The sequence below is a fragment of the Ranitomeya imitator genome, chromosome 3, assembly GCF_032444005.1.
Source record: "Ranitomeya imitator isolate aRanImi1 chromosome 3, aRanImi1.pri, whole genome shotgun sequence".
NCBI lineage: Eukaryota > Metazoa > Chordata > Amphibia > Anura > Dendrobatidae > Ranitomeya > Ranitomeya imitator.
This window is the reverse complement of record NC_091284.1, coordinates 768,440,721-768,456,109: the sequence shown is the minus strand read 5'-3', so window position 1 is coordinate 768,456,109 and position 15,389 is coordinate 768,440,721. Positions and strand designations below refer to the sequence as shown.

Below are 15,389 nucleotides of genomic sequence, written 5' to 3'. Positions count from 1 at the left end.
TGGTTGTTCATGCTCCTTCCTACCTCCCTACAAGGAACTGTTCACACCAGAGTTTTTTGAAGTCTATTTCTTTGTACTAGGAATAGAAAAACAAAAACCATAAGGAGAATGGATCCGTTACTTAGCAGTATAACTGCTAACTAATTAATGGACCCCTCACTCCATGACTCAAACCAGACAAACCCCGTTATAATCAACAGGGTCCCTCTCAAGCCTGTTGTGTCCATTTGAACCTTAGTTCCAAGAAAAGAGAAACTAAGGCCGGCGTCACACTGGCGTTTAAAACGGCCGAGTGCAATGCGATAAAAAATCGCATTGCACTCGGACCAATATTAAGTTATGGGGCCGCTCCCAGCAGCCGACTTTTTGTCGGCCGTTTTCCTCGGTCCGAGACACTCGCAGCATGCTGCGATTGTCTCGGACCGAGGAAAACTCTTGGCTCACTCGCACCCATATAAGCCTATGGGTGCGAGTGAGACAGTGCACACCACTCGGATAACATCCGAGTGATGTGCGCTATAAGCGGACCCCGGCAATGGAGGAGATGGAGAAATTCATTTCTCCGCCTCCTCCGCAGCTGTGCTCCGATCCTCCCTGTGCGAGAGAATCGGAGCACAGACGCATGACACTCGGCTCCTGCTCTGCTGCGAGCAGGAGCCGAGGGTCATTAGCATATCGCATCCGATGCTCTCGCATCGGATGTGATACGCCAGTGTGACGCCGGCCTAAATGAAAAACACAGGTGAGCACAACCTACAGGCCGACTATTTCAATGATAGCTTATTCACACCTAGAGCAATTTTTTAAATGTATATTTGGGATAATACTAATTTTTGCAATAGAGTTTCATTTATAACGCTTTTATCTGTCTTTGGTTATGTTCAGATGAGTGCGGGACTTTGTGGACCAGTCACTCCGCATATTACAGACATAATAGACTATCCGTACGGCCGGAAAAAAACGGTACCAGAATTATCCGTCTCCGTGTGCCCCTACGTTTCTGTGGAACATCAGTGTGGCACACATGCGGCACACGTGTGCCGCCTGTGGGCCCACTGGGTACCACATGCACCGTGCTGGGTACCACACATACCAGCATCTGGTGCTGAAGCCCCGATTCATATCTTCCCTGCAGCAGCGTTTGATGCAGGGAAGATATGAATAATAGTGTTTAAAATAAAGATCTATCTGTCCCCCGCCCTCCCACCCCCTGTGCGCCCCTCCGCTGTTCTGAAAATACTCACCCGGTTCCCTCGTTGTCTGTCGCTTCTTCCTGTTCTGGCCGCAGCTTCTCCTGTATGCGGTCACGTGGGGCCGCCGATTACAGTAATGAATATGCGGATCCACCCCTATGGGAGGTGGAGCCGCATATTCATTACTGTAAATGAGTGGCCCCACGTGACCGCATACAGGAGAAGATGCGGCCAGAACAGGAAGCAGCGACAGACAATGAGGGAGCCGGGTGAGTATTTTCAGAACAGCGGAGGGGCGCACAGGGGGTGGGAGGGCGGGGGACAGATAGATCTTTATTTTAAACACTATTATTCATATCTTCCCTGCAGCAAATGCTGCTGCAGGGAAGATATGAATGGGGCTTCAGCACCAGTGGGGGGGACAGTGCTTAATGTAGCGCTGTCTCCTGCACGGCACACGGACTGCACACGGACAACGTCTTTAATGGGTCCGTGTAATCCGTGCGCTCCCACGAACACTGACATGTCTCTGTGTTTGGCACACAGAGACACGGTCCGCAAAAAATCAATGACATCTGAACAGATGCATTGATTTTAATGGGTCTACGTGTGTCCGTGTCTCCGGTACGTGAGGAAACTGTCACCTCACGTACCGGAGACACTGACGTGTGAAACCAGCCTTACAGATATAATAGACTATCCGTACACTTGTGTGTTCATCCGCAAAGCAGATGGGTGCGTCTAGTACTCACATGCAGTTCTCGCCCATTGAATTAGACTACCAAAATAGTCCATGTGCACGGGTACATATGTTAACATTGGTCCAAATAGGCTTGTCTGAACTTAGCCTTTTACCGGGCTTCTATGAACTCATTTGTGACCCACATCAAAGTTCAGCTCTCCTTTGATGTGGTGTCTGGCCATTCATTAGCTGAGAAGAGCTCAGTAAAAGACAGATTAGAGTTCCAAAGTCCTTGTCAGATTAAAGGGAACCTATCACTAGGTTTGTCCCATATGAGATAAGACCAATACCTCTCAGCCTTGATATACAGCATTCTAATATGCTATATGCGTGCATCAAACCCGACCTGCAAGATCAGAAAAAGATCTTTTAAAATACCTGCGGTGCAGATGGGCATCACGGTCTTGGCCCGGTGCCTCCCTTCTTCTTGCGATGTCGTCCTCCTTCTTGCTTCATGTGGATGATGTGTCCTACGTCATCCAAATGGTGTTCCTGGCATCGCTCTGGCGCAGGTGCACTTATTTCTGTCCTGTCGAGAGCAGAGCAAAGTACTGCAATGTGCAAGCGCCAAGGCTCTTTGACCATTCCTGGTACCTGCGCACTGCAGTACTTGACAAGGCAGAGAAGTGCACCTGTGGAGGAGCGATGCAGAGGACATGTTTTGGATGACAGAGGAAGTGTCATCCGCACAAAGCAAGAAGAAGGACAGCATAGCAAGAAGAGAGGAGATGCCGGACCAAGACAGCGACGCAGATCAGACCAGACCGCGAGCATGTGAGTATTAGGGCTCGCGGTCATCTGCATAAATAAAATCACTCCGATATTATTCCTGAAATGTAGGACGAGTGTCATGCTAGTAGAATGTGATTTTTATCAAGTAGCATCCGTATGACATGTGTATGCAATCCGTTTTTAACTTCAGATTTTACATACAGTGATTCTGTTATTTAAAGTTAGTTTTCTAAGTAATAAAGCAATCTTATATAGATAGATAGATAGATAGATAGATAGATAGATAGATAGATAGATAGATAGATAGATAGATAGAGCTCTGGCAAAAATTAAAACACCACCACATCAAAACCCTGTCATGGGCAGCCCAATCTCCAGACCTGAACCCCATTGAAAACCTCTGGAATGTAATCAAGAGGATGATGGATCGTCACAAGCCATCAAACATAGAAGAACTGCTTACATTTTTGCGCCAGAAGCAGTGTGAAAGACTGGTGGAAAGCATGCCAAGACGCATGAAAGCTGTGATTAAAAAATCATGGTTATTCCACAAAATATTGATTTCTGAACTCTTCCTGAGTTAAAACATAAGTATAGTTGTTTCTAAATGATTATTAACTTGTTTTCTTTGCATTAGTTGAGGTCTGAAAGCAATGGTTTTTGTTTTGTTTTTTTCATTTTGACCATTTTTCTTTGTCAGAAAAAAATACAAAATGTATTGCTTGGAAATTCGGAGACATGTTGTCAGAAGTTTATAAAATAAAAGAACAATTTACATTTTACTCAAAAATATACCTATAAAGAGAAAAATCAGACAAACTGAACATTTTGCAGTGGTCTCTCAATTTTTGCCAGAGCTGTAGATAGATAGATAGATAGATAGATAAGGGATAGATAGATAGATAGATAGATAGATAGATAGATAGATAGATACCGTATATACTCGAGTATAAGCTGACCCGAGTATAAGCCGAGGCACCTAATTTTGCCACAGAAAATTGGGTAAGCTTATTGACTCGAGTATAAGTCGGGTATGTATTGTCCCCTCAACGGTGTCCTGCTATGCGTGGCTCCCCCGGTCTCCTAGTTGTATGTATGGCTCAGCATCCTCCCCTACCCTCCCCCTTCTATGTATGGCTCGGCATCCTCCCCCTCCTATGCATGGCTCCGCATCCTCCCCCATCATACTCACCCTCCTCGCACGGTCGCTGCACATCCCTGCATCTCTGTTGTCCTGGCGCTGGCAGATCTTCTCTGTTCAGCGGTCACGTGGTACCCTCATTAAGGGCTCCACGCCTATGGGAGTGGAGATGCGTACATATTCATTACTTTAATGAGCGGTACCACATGACCGCTGAGCAGAGGAGAGCTGCCAGCGCCGGGACAACAGAGATGCAGGAACGTGCAGCGACCACGCGAGGAGGGTGAGCATGAAGTCACAGCCGCTGGCTCCTTCTGCTGCTCTGCCGCTCCCCGTCCCCCGCTGGCTTTCTGGACTATGACTCGTATATAAGCTGAGAGGGGCGTTTTCAGCACAAAAAATAAATGTGCTTAAAATCTCATCTTATACACGAGTATATACGGTAGATAGATAGAAATGGGATAGATAGACATACAGATACTAGATAGAGATAGATTGATAGATAAATAATAGATAGATATTGGATGGATAGATAGATAGTAAACAATAAGGGAAACAACACAGAAAGATGTAAGAAAAGAGGACTTTAATGCCCTGTGGCGTAGCAACGATTCGGATAAGGCTGCCGTCACACTAGCAGTATTTGGTCAGTATTTTACATCAGTATTTGTAAGCCAAAACCAGGAGTGGTTGATAAATGCAGAAGTGGTGACGTGTTTTTATTATACTTTTCCTCTATTTGTTCCACTCCTGGTTTTGGCTTACAAATACTGATGTAAAATACTGACCAAATACTGCTAGTGTGAAGGCAGCCTAACACAAAGGATTTGTTTTATTCAAAACATTGCCATGCCACATGGCATTAAACACCTCTTTTTTACATCTTTTTGTGCTGTTTCCCTTTTTGTTTACTGTCTGAAAGGCCATTGGAATGCTGGTCAGGGAAGCATGCACGCTTTAAGGTATTTTTTCTGGTGCTGTTCCTTTTTTTCTACCTAAATAGATAGATAGATAGATAGATAGATAGATAGATAGATAGACATATTATAAACTAGCACCCTTTAGTGCACTCATGTGGCACTGAGGCGTGTTTAGCTTTTTTAAACCTATTAAATATTTTTTTATTTTTTAATGGTCGGATCCCCTTTATTTTTAAAAGCCTGCTGAGAGAAAGCAGACAGCCGGGAGCTACTATTAATATTCTGGGAAGGGGGCAATAAACATGGATTTCCCAGGCTATTAATATCAGCTCACAGCTGTTTACTGTAACGAATGGAAACGGAGGCACAGAAGTTGAAGTTCACATTCGTTTTTATTAGGATTTAACGTGGAACCTCGGGACCACTGTCTGGGGGGCTCCGGAGGGGGCATGACTACGTGAGCCCCAGACACCCGTGGTAAGTCCCCTCAAACAGGGTCAGAATGGAATGTCTGGGGGACACGGGTGCTACCTCCAGTTAGATCTCGAACTTGTAGCAGCTGTTCCAGCGTAACAAACAGGGTTAGCGGGAGACGTGGAGCTAACCAAGTGATACCCGGCGGATGGGTAGAAGCAGGTTCCAGCGGTACTGGCGTTGTCCGGAGAGGAGGATGACAGATTGGTGGAACGAGACGGATCTGGAATAGACAGAGCGAACGTTGTCCAAGATAGCCGGGTAACCGGTATGATCTGTGGAGACAGAGAGTATAAGCAGAGCACTGACAGAGAACTTCAGAAACAGAAGCACATGCTGACAGGAACCGGAAGAAGCAACAGTGGATACTTGTTGCTCCGGTGCCCTCCCTATGGTGGAGGAACTAGAAATAGCAATGAGCAACACGCCATTGGCCAGAAGCATATTTTTAAATAATGCGCGCTGTCTCTTTAAGAGACCGCGAGTGAGCGGGCTTGTGACTTAAGCACTCTGCCTGAGATCCTGCTGGCAGCGCGCCAGGAAGCAGGAGAGGAGGGAGAGGCAGAGGCTGCATCTTGACAGCGTGGAGCCAGCACAGAACAGGAGTCCCGACGGGGACCCCGCAAAGGTACCGGGTGTAACAGTATCCCCCTCTTTACGCCCCCTCTTTTTCAAGCCTGCGCAGAATCTTTTCAGAAGAAGAGGAGCCCGGATATTCTCCTTAGGCTCCCATGACCTCTCCTCAGTACCAAAACCCCTCCAATCCACCAGATAATAGGTCTTACGCCTTACTCTCTTAGTGGCCAAGATATTCTCTACCTCAAAAAATCCTCCTCATTGACGGGATTTGGAGTAGAACCCGAGTCTTTAAAGAAGGAACTCAAAACTACTGGTTTGAGAAGGGAAACATGAAAAGAGTTAGGCGAACTTAAATAAGGAGGCAATTTCAATTTGTACAAAACTGCGTTAATTTGTTTTAAGACTACAAATGGACCGATGAACCGAGGTCCCAGTTTGTATGAGGGCATCTTCAGACGGATATACTTGAAGGAAAGCCACACCTTATCTCCAGGCCGAAAGATTGGAGCGTCCAGACTTCTTTTGTCCACATGCCTCTTCATACGTTGTGAGGCCTTCTCCAAGGCGACTTTTGTGTCACTCCATATCTTCGAGAATTCCCTAGTAAAGGTGTCAGCTGCAGGAACCCCTGAAGGCCTGGGGATGGGAAGAGGAATCCCAGGTGGGGAGTCCAAACACAATCTGAAAAGGAGATTTTACTGGAAGATTCACTTACTTGATTATTGTATGAGAATTCTGCCCAAAGCAGCAACTTGATCCAGTCATCATGATGCACATTGACGAAATGTCACAGGAATCCAGTCAGGATTTGATTGGTCCTCTCTACTTGCCCATTGGATTGAGGATGGTATGCAGAGGAGAAGTCCAGCTCCACTTGCACAGATTTACAAACCGCTCTCCAGAACTTGGAGGTGAACTGGGCACCCCTGTCGGACACAATATGGAGAAGAAATCCATGAAGACGGAAAATGTGCTGAATAAAATGATCCGCAAGCTCAGAAGCAGATGGAAGGCCAGGTAGCAGAACGAAATGAGCCATCTTCGAGAAATGATCCACCACTACCCAGATAACAGAACAACCAGAAGAAACAGTAATGAAGTCCATCGCGATGTGCTGCCAGTGAACAGAAGGAACAGAAAGGGGTAATAACTGCCCAGAGCCGATATGTTTAGCAGTCTTGTGGCGAGCACACGAAGGACAGGCAGCAACATATTTCAGGACATCTTTGCCCATAGTGGGTGACCAGTAGGAATGAGAAATGAGTTGCAAGGTCTTTTCCTGACCAGCATGACCAGCCAATTTTGAAGAGTGACCCCAGCGGAGAACTCCAATCTTATCAGAACTAGATACAAGAGTCTTACCCGGAGGAAGACGAGCAAGATTAACTGCGGCCATGGACACAAACCTGGACGGTTCAATGATGTGCTGTGGTTCTTCCTCAGAGTCGGGAGGCAGGAACGCTCTAGAGAGTGCATCAGCTTTAACGTTCTTATCAGCTGGACGAAAATGAAGAACAAAATTAAATCAGGAAAAAAATAAGGCCCAATGGGCCTGGCGAGGATTCAATCTTTGAGCGGATTGGAGATAAGCGAGGTTTTTATGATCGGTGAAGATGACAACCTAATGAACAGCTCCCTCAAGGAAGGAGATGCCGCCACTCCTGCAGGGCTAACTTGATTGCCAAATATTTACGATCTCCTACAGAATAATTCCTTTCAGAAGTGGAAAAAACCTTGGAGAAAAAACTACAAGTAACCATCCGACCAGTAGACGACTTCTGGGTGAGAAGCGTGCCAGCACCTATAGAAGAAGAGTCTACCTCAAGAAAAAACTGTTGATCAGAATGTGGACAACGGAGAACAGGTGCGGAAGAAAAGGCCTGTTTTAGAGACACGAAAGCCTCCTCTGCCTCAAGAGTCCATTCCTTGGCGTTCGCGCCTTTCTGGGTCAAGGCCGAGATGGGTGCCACACGGGTGGAAAAGTGTGGAATAAACAAATGGTAATAGTTGGTAAACCCCAGGAAGCGTTGTATGGCTTTCAAGCCGGATGGACGAAGCCATTTTAGGATAGCGGATACCGTTCCTGGATCCATCTTTAAACCTGTGGACGAGACTATGTATCTAAGAAAGGGCAAAGAGGCTTGTTCAAAGAGATACTTTTCAAATTTAGCAGAAAGTCTGTTCTCCCTGAGTCTTTGTAAGACCAGACGTACTTGTCTCTGATGAGAGGTTAAATCTGCAGAGAAGATCAAAATGTTGTAGAGATAAACGACAACACACAAATAAAGCAGATCTCTGAAAATATCATTTACAAATTCCTGAAAAACTGCAGGTGCATTGCTTAGGCCAAACGGCATTACCAGGTATTCGTAGTGTCCATCCTTGGATGTTAAAGGCGGTTTTCCACTCGTCGCTTCACGAATGCGTATCAGGTTGTAGGCCCCCGAGGTCCAGTTTGGTGAAGATTTTAGGACTCCTAAGGCAGTCAAACAACTCAGAAATTAGTGGCAACGGATACCTGTTCTTTACCGTAATCTGATTCAGCCCCCTGTAATCGATAGAGCGCCGTAGGGACCCATCTTTTTTCTTCACGAAGAAGAATCCTGCTCCTGGTGGCGAGGATGACTTCCAGATAAATCCCCTGGCCAGGTTCTCCTGAATGTATTCAGACATGGAGTGAGTCTCTGCTTCAGAAAGAGGATAAATTCGCCCTCGAGGAGAAGATGTGGGCAATCATACGACCTGTGCGGATGTAATTTCTCCGCCTCCTTTTTCCGAAAGAGATCAGCGAAGGACATGTAAGAAGATGGTAGACCCGGCAGGGCAGTGACCTGGACTGGAGGAAGGACAGGACGGACTGGAAAGATACACCGATCCAAGCAGGAGTCTCCCCAGCGCAGAACCTCTCCCGTCTTCCAATTTAAGACTGGTTCATGTATCCGAAACCAATGTAGACCTAGAAGCAAGGGGTGAGACGAATCTGGCACCACATAAAAGCGGATTCTTTCAGAATGCATTGAACCTACCCAGAGTTCCAAAGGCTCAGTCTGGAACCGAACGGCCTCCCCCATATTTTTCTCTTCCGGTCCGCAGAGCGGCATGAGGCAATAATGTCATCGCGCCGCCTGAGTGAGCACACTGAAGTCTCAGGAAGCTGCGGTCTGCAGCTTATGAGACAGACCAGGGTTTCCACTAGGAATTTTGGGGCCACATACTGGCAACATTTTCGGGTTCCCTTGAGACTCCGCCCAGGCTCCACTCCAGCTCCACCTCCACTGTCCCACTGCTCATTCTTGGAAAAACTCAACTTCTCCACCACATCCTCACCGATCAGATATTAACAGTTCTCATCAAACACCAGATCACATTAATAACCAGCAGCTTTTGTTCTGGCCAAAATAATTTTTAAGTTGACATTACGACATGGTAGACTCTTTCGGCCGGGCCCTACTCTACTCTAAACTATTAAAAATAAATATATTTTTATGGATTTTTCTTTAAGGGAATGCGTGACATACATTTACATTTTGTTTTAAACAACCATAAATACCACATACAGTACAAGGGACAAATATCGTCACACCATGTCCAGACCACACATTACCACCACAGTGACCGAATAATATCACATACAAGGAACAAATACCGCCACACCATGACCAAACCACATATTACCACCACATAGTGACTGAATAATACCACTTACAAGGAACAAATATAGTGATGAGCGAGTATACTCGTTACTCAAGATTTCCTGAGCATGCTCGGGTGTCCTCCGAGTATTTTTTAGTGCTCGGAGATTTAGTTTTCAGCACTGCAGCTGAATGATTTACATCTGTTAGCCAGCATAAGTACATGTGGGGGTTGCCGGGTTGCTAGGGAATCCCCACATGTAATCAAGCTGGCTAAGAGATGTAAATCGTTCCGCTGCAGCGCTGAAAACTAAATTTCCGAGTGCTAAAAAATACTCAGAGGACCCCCGAGCGTGCTCGGGAAATCTCGATTAACGAGTATGCTCGCTCATCACTATACAAATACCAACGCACCATGTCCAGACCACATATTACCACCACCTGATGACCAATAATACCACATACAAGGAACAAATACCGCCAGACCATGACCAGACCACATATTACCACCACATAGTGACTGAATACTACAATACTGATCATTAATTTAAACTAAAACCACAATACTAAGTGCTATTGTATACAGGAACTCTGTATTTAAGGTCATTGTACAGGTAATACAGTGATCACTGGTGACATTATACACAGGAGCTCTGTATATAGTGTCAGTGTACAGGTAATACAGGGATCCACAGTGACATTATACACAGGAGCTCTGTAAAAAGTGCCAGTGTACAGGTAATACAGGGATCACCACTGCCAGTGACATTATACACAGGAGCTCTGTATATAGTATACAGTGTATAGTGTCAGTGTACAGGTAAAACACTGATTCACCAGTGACGTCTGTAGCTGAAGTCCTTCATCTTTGCTTTTCTCATTCATGCAGCACAGACCGCCGTCGGTTCTTCCAGCCAGGACTCGCCTCTGCATAAAATAACACAGTTACCTAGAGCACCGCTTCCAGAGCACATTCCCCACTTTTTCCATTTTTTCTACACTACACATCTGAATACAGAGGTCCACCCACAATCAATATATACAGTTATATATATTTTTCTAATTTAGGTTATAGACATTACCACAATGAGTTTTAAACAAAACAATTCAGATGCAGTTGAAGTTCAGACATTCAGCTTTCATTTGAAGGCATCCACATTAAAATTGGATGAAGGGTTTAGGAGTTTCAGCTCTTTAACATGTGCCACCCTGTTTTTAAAGGGACCAAAAGTTATTGGACAGATTCAATAATTTTAAATAAAATGTTCATTTTTAGTACTTGGGTTGAAAACCCTTTGTTGGCAATGACTGCCTGAAGTGTTGAACTCATGGACATCACCAGATGCCGTGTTTCATCCTTTTTGAAGCTCTGCCAGGCCTTCACTGGGGTGGTTTTCGATTGCTGTTTGTTTGTGGGCCTTTCTGTCTGAAGTTTAGTCTTTAACAAGTGAAATGCATGCTCAATTGGGTTGAGATCAGGTGACTGACTTGGCCATTCAAGAATATTCAACTTCTTTGCTTTAATAAACTCCTGGGTTGCTTTGGCTTTATGTTTTGGGTCATTGTCCATCTGTAGTATGAAATGACGACCAATCAGTTTGGCTGCATTTGGCTGCATCTGAACACACAGTATGGCTCTGAATACCTCAGAATTCATTCGGCTGCTTCTGTCCTGTGTCACATCATCAATAAACACTAGTGACCCAGTGCCATTGGCAGCCATGCATGCCCAAGCCATCACACTGCCTCCGCCGTGTTTTACAGATGATGTGCTATGCTTTGGATCATGAGCTGTACCACGCTTTCGCCATACTTTTCTCTTTCCATCATTCTAGTAGAGGTTGATGTTGGTTTCATCTGTCCAAAGAAAGTTCTTCCAGAACTGTGCTGGATTTTTTAGATGTTTTTTACCAAAGTCCAGTCTACCCTTCTTATTCTTGATGCTTATGAGTTGCTTGCACCGTGCAGTGAACCCTCTGTATTTACTTTCATGCAGTCTTCTCTTTATGGTAGATTTGGATATTGATACGCCGACCTCCTGGAGAGTGTTGTTCATTTGTTTGGCTGTTGTGAAGGGGTTTCTCTTCACCATGGAGATTATTCTGCGATCATCCACCACTGTTGTCTTCTGTGGGCGCCCAGGTCTTTTTGCATTGATGAGTTCACCAGAGCTTTCTTTCTTTCTCAGGATGTACCAAACTGTAGATTTTGCCACTCCTAATATTGTAGCAATTTCTCGGATTGGTTTTTTGTTTTTGCAGCTTAAGGATGGCTTGTTTCACCTGCATGGAGAGCTCCTTTGACCACATGTTTACTTCACAGCAAAACCTTCCAAATGCAAGCACCACACCTCAAATCAACTCCAGGCCTTTTATCTGCTTAATTGAGAATGATATTACAAAGGGATTGCCCACACCTGTCCATGAAATAGCCTTGGAGTCAATTGTCCAATTACTTTTGGTCCCTTTAAAAACAGGGTGGCACATGTTAAGGAGCTGAAACTCCTAAACCCTTCATCCAATTTTAATGTGGATACCCTCAAATGAAAGCTGAAAGTCTGAACTTCAACTGCATCTGGATTGCTTTGTTTAAAATTTATTGTGGTAATGTCTATAACCAAAATTAGAAAAATGTTGTCTCTGTCCAAATATATATGGACCTAACTGTAATTGGCTATTATGCAACCTCATAGATTGCAAGCTTACGAGTCCCCCATCATGTGCAGTCCCCCTTACCTCCCACTTCATGTGCAGTCCCCCTTACCCCCACTTCATCATGTGGAGCCCAACTCCCCCAGTTCATGTGCAGCCCAACTCCTCCTTCATCATGTGCAGTCCTCCTTATCCCCCAAATTCCATCATGTGCGACCCCACTCACCTCATCATGTGCAGTCCCCTTAACCCCCAAACTCCATCATGTGCGGCCCCACTCCCCCTTCATCATGTGCAGTCCTCCTTATCCCCCAAATTCCATCATGTGCGGCCCCACTCCCCCTTCATCATGTGCAGCCTCCTTTAACCCCCAAATTCCATCATGTGCGGCCCCACTCCCCTTCATCATGTGCAGCCTCCTTTAACCCCCAAACTCCATCATGTGCGGCCTCACTCCCCTTCATCATGTGCATTCTCCTTAACCCCCAAATTCCATCATGTTTGGCCCCAATTCCCTTCATCATGTGCAGTCCTCCTTAACCCCCAAATTCCATCATGTGCGGCCCCACTCCCCTTCATCATGTGCATTCTCCTTAACCCCCAAATTCCCTCATGTTTGGCCCCAATTCCCTTCATCATGTGCAGTCTCCTTAACCCCAAAATTCCATCATGTGCGGCCCCACTCCCCTTCATCATGTGCAGTCTCCTTAACCCCCAAATTCCTTCATGTGCGGTCCCAGTCCCCTCATCATGTCCAGCCTCCTTTAACCCCCAAATTCCATCATGTGCGGCCCCACTCCCCTTCATCATGTGCAGTCTCCTTAACCCCCAAATTCCATCATGTGCGGCCCCACTCCCCATCATCATGTGCAGTCTCCATAACCCCCAAATTCCTTCATGTTCAGCCTCCTTTAACCCCCCCAAATTCCATCATGTGCAGCCTCCTTTACCCCCCAAATTCCATCATGTGCAGCCTCCTTTAACCCCCTAAATTCCATCATGTGCAGCCTCCTTTAACCCCCAAATTCCATCATGTGCAGTCTCCTTTCACCCATCCACACTTCTTCATTTGCAGTTACCCACCATTTAATTAAAAATAAAAGGTCTTTTTATACTTATACTTACATCACCACTCACTCCCCTGCAGTGCCTCTCTGCTTCTAGCGTCCTGGTCGGGACATGTCGGCGCGTGCGCGATGAAGTCATGGCGCACACCAGACACCTGACCCGGAAGCATAGAGAGATCATGGAGGGAGCAGGACCTGTGCAGCCATCAAGATGGCAGCCGTGCACAGCTCCCAGACCCGGCGTGGACGTGTGCGCCGACTGTGACTGCTACCGGCCGCGTCACAGTGCAGTGCACAGGGCCGCGCATAATTTGATGTGCGGCTGTACAGCCACCACCAGGTGGCCGGCCCTGAGCAGCTGCTGGGGGAGCGGCCCGGGGGGCATTACATGGTGACGTGTGTATGAGGTATCCTAGTACATGGTGACCTGTGTATGAGGCATTCTTGTGACATATTTCAAGTGTGTCATCTGAAATATACCAGAAATAGTCCAGAAATTGGCCAGACGGTAAGACTAACCACTGTCTTCTAAGTTTACTTGCCTTTCTTTTTCTCCCCTGCTCTTTAACCATGCTCACATTTCCCCCACTGTTTTTTCTCCACTAATCCTCACTCTCCTCCACTAACCCCATAGCCTTGTACCCTCAAACCACATAACTATCTCCCCCTCTCTCTTACCCCCACCTTGCTTAATCTGCAGACCTGCTCTCTAACCTCAGACCTCAACCACCAAAATATAATATAAGCCAAACTTTCTCCTTCACCCACCTGTTTCCCTTTCTCTGCTTATTCTCACTGCTGGCGACACATCCCTCATTCCTCACTAATCCTCACCCCTATCCTCTCACACTATGAGAAACTATCGCAACCCCTCACACTTAAAATCTGTGCCACTGACCCCCACCACCCTGCTTCCTCTCTCTGGGGCACTTTGGAATGCCCGCTCTATATGCAACAAGCTCCATGTGATCCACGATCTCTTTACTTCCCGAAACCTTTCCTTCCTGGCCCTCACTGAGACCTGGCTGACTCCCCCTGACACAGCCTCGCCTGCAGCACTGAGCTACGGTGGCCTCCAATTTACCCACACTCCTCGCTCTGGCAACAGACATGGTGGAGGAGTGGGTATCCTTCTTTCTAATAACTGTTCCTTCAACCCTATCCAACCCCCACTCTCCCTTACCCTCCCTTCTTTCGAGGTTCACTCTGTCCGTATCTACTCTCCCTCCAATCTCCAAATGGCTGTCATATACCGACCACCGGGCTCAGCCACTGCCTTCATCGACCAATTCTCCACCTGGCTCCTTCACTTCCTCTCTGCTGACATCCCCACCATCATCATGGGTGACTTTAATATCCCTACTGACACCCGCCAGCCAGCAGCCTCCAAGCTCCTGGCCCTTACTTCATCCTTTGGACTCACTCAGTGGTCCTCCACAGCCACCCACACAGATGGACATACACTAGACCTCATCTTCACCTGCCTCTGTTCCTTATCTAATCTCACAACCTCTCCCTTCCCCCTATCTGACCATCATCTACTCACCTTCTCATCCTTGTCCTCCTCATCTGCCCCCCAGGTCCAGCCATTACCACATCCTCGCAGAAACCTTGCACATCTAGACATTCACAGACTCTCAGACTCTCTCCTACCCCTGTCCTCCATATCTTCACTCCACAGTGCCACCGCTTTCTATAACTCCACCCTCACATCAGCCATAGACTCAGTCGCCCCTCTCATGCATGGCACAGTGCGACGAACCAATATGCAACCTTGGCATAACAATCTCACAAAAAAACTTCAACAAGAATCCAGGGTTGTGGAGCGGCGTTGGAAGAAAACACACCTGCCAGACGACTTCACTGCTTTCAAACAAGCTACATTTGACTTCAAATTAGCCCTCACCTCCGCTAAACAGACCTATTTCACCAACCTTGTATCTTCACTATCCTACAACCCAAAACAACTATTCAGCACATTTACCTCCCTCCTCCGCCCACCACTGCCATCCCCAACTCCCCTCATCTCCTCCGAGGACTTTGCCACCTACTTCAAAAACAAGATCGACCAAACAAGGCAAACCTTTACAGTTCCATCACCCCAACCACTCCATATACCAGACCTCTGTCCTTCCCTAATAACCTCCCTCTCCAACATCACTGAAGGAGAGCTTACTCGCCTCTTCTCCAAATCGCACCTCACCACCTGTGCACTTGACCCCATCCCCTCCCACCTGCTCCCCAACGTCACTAACATG

The 15,389-nt window shown here is 46.5% G+C and overlaps 1 protein-coding gene across 2 annotated transcripts in view; it reads right to left on the bottom strand.

The window, feature by feature from the left end:
* Positions 1 to 15,389, bottom strand: part of ATP8A2 (ATPase phospholipid transporting 8A2) — a 1,056,467-nt gene that overhangs the window by 1,024,822 nt on the left and 16,256 nt on the right. The window lies entirely within an intron of this gene.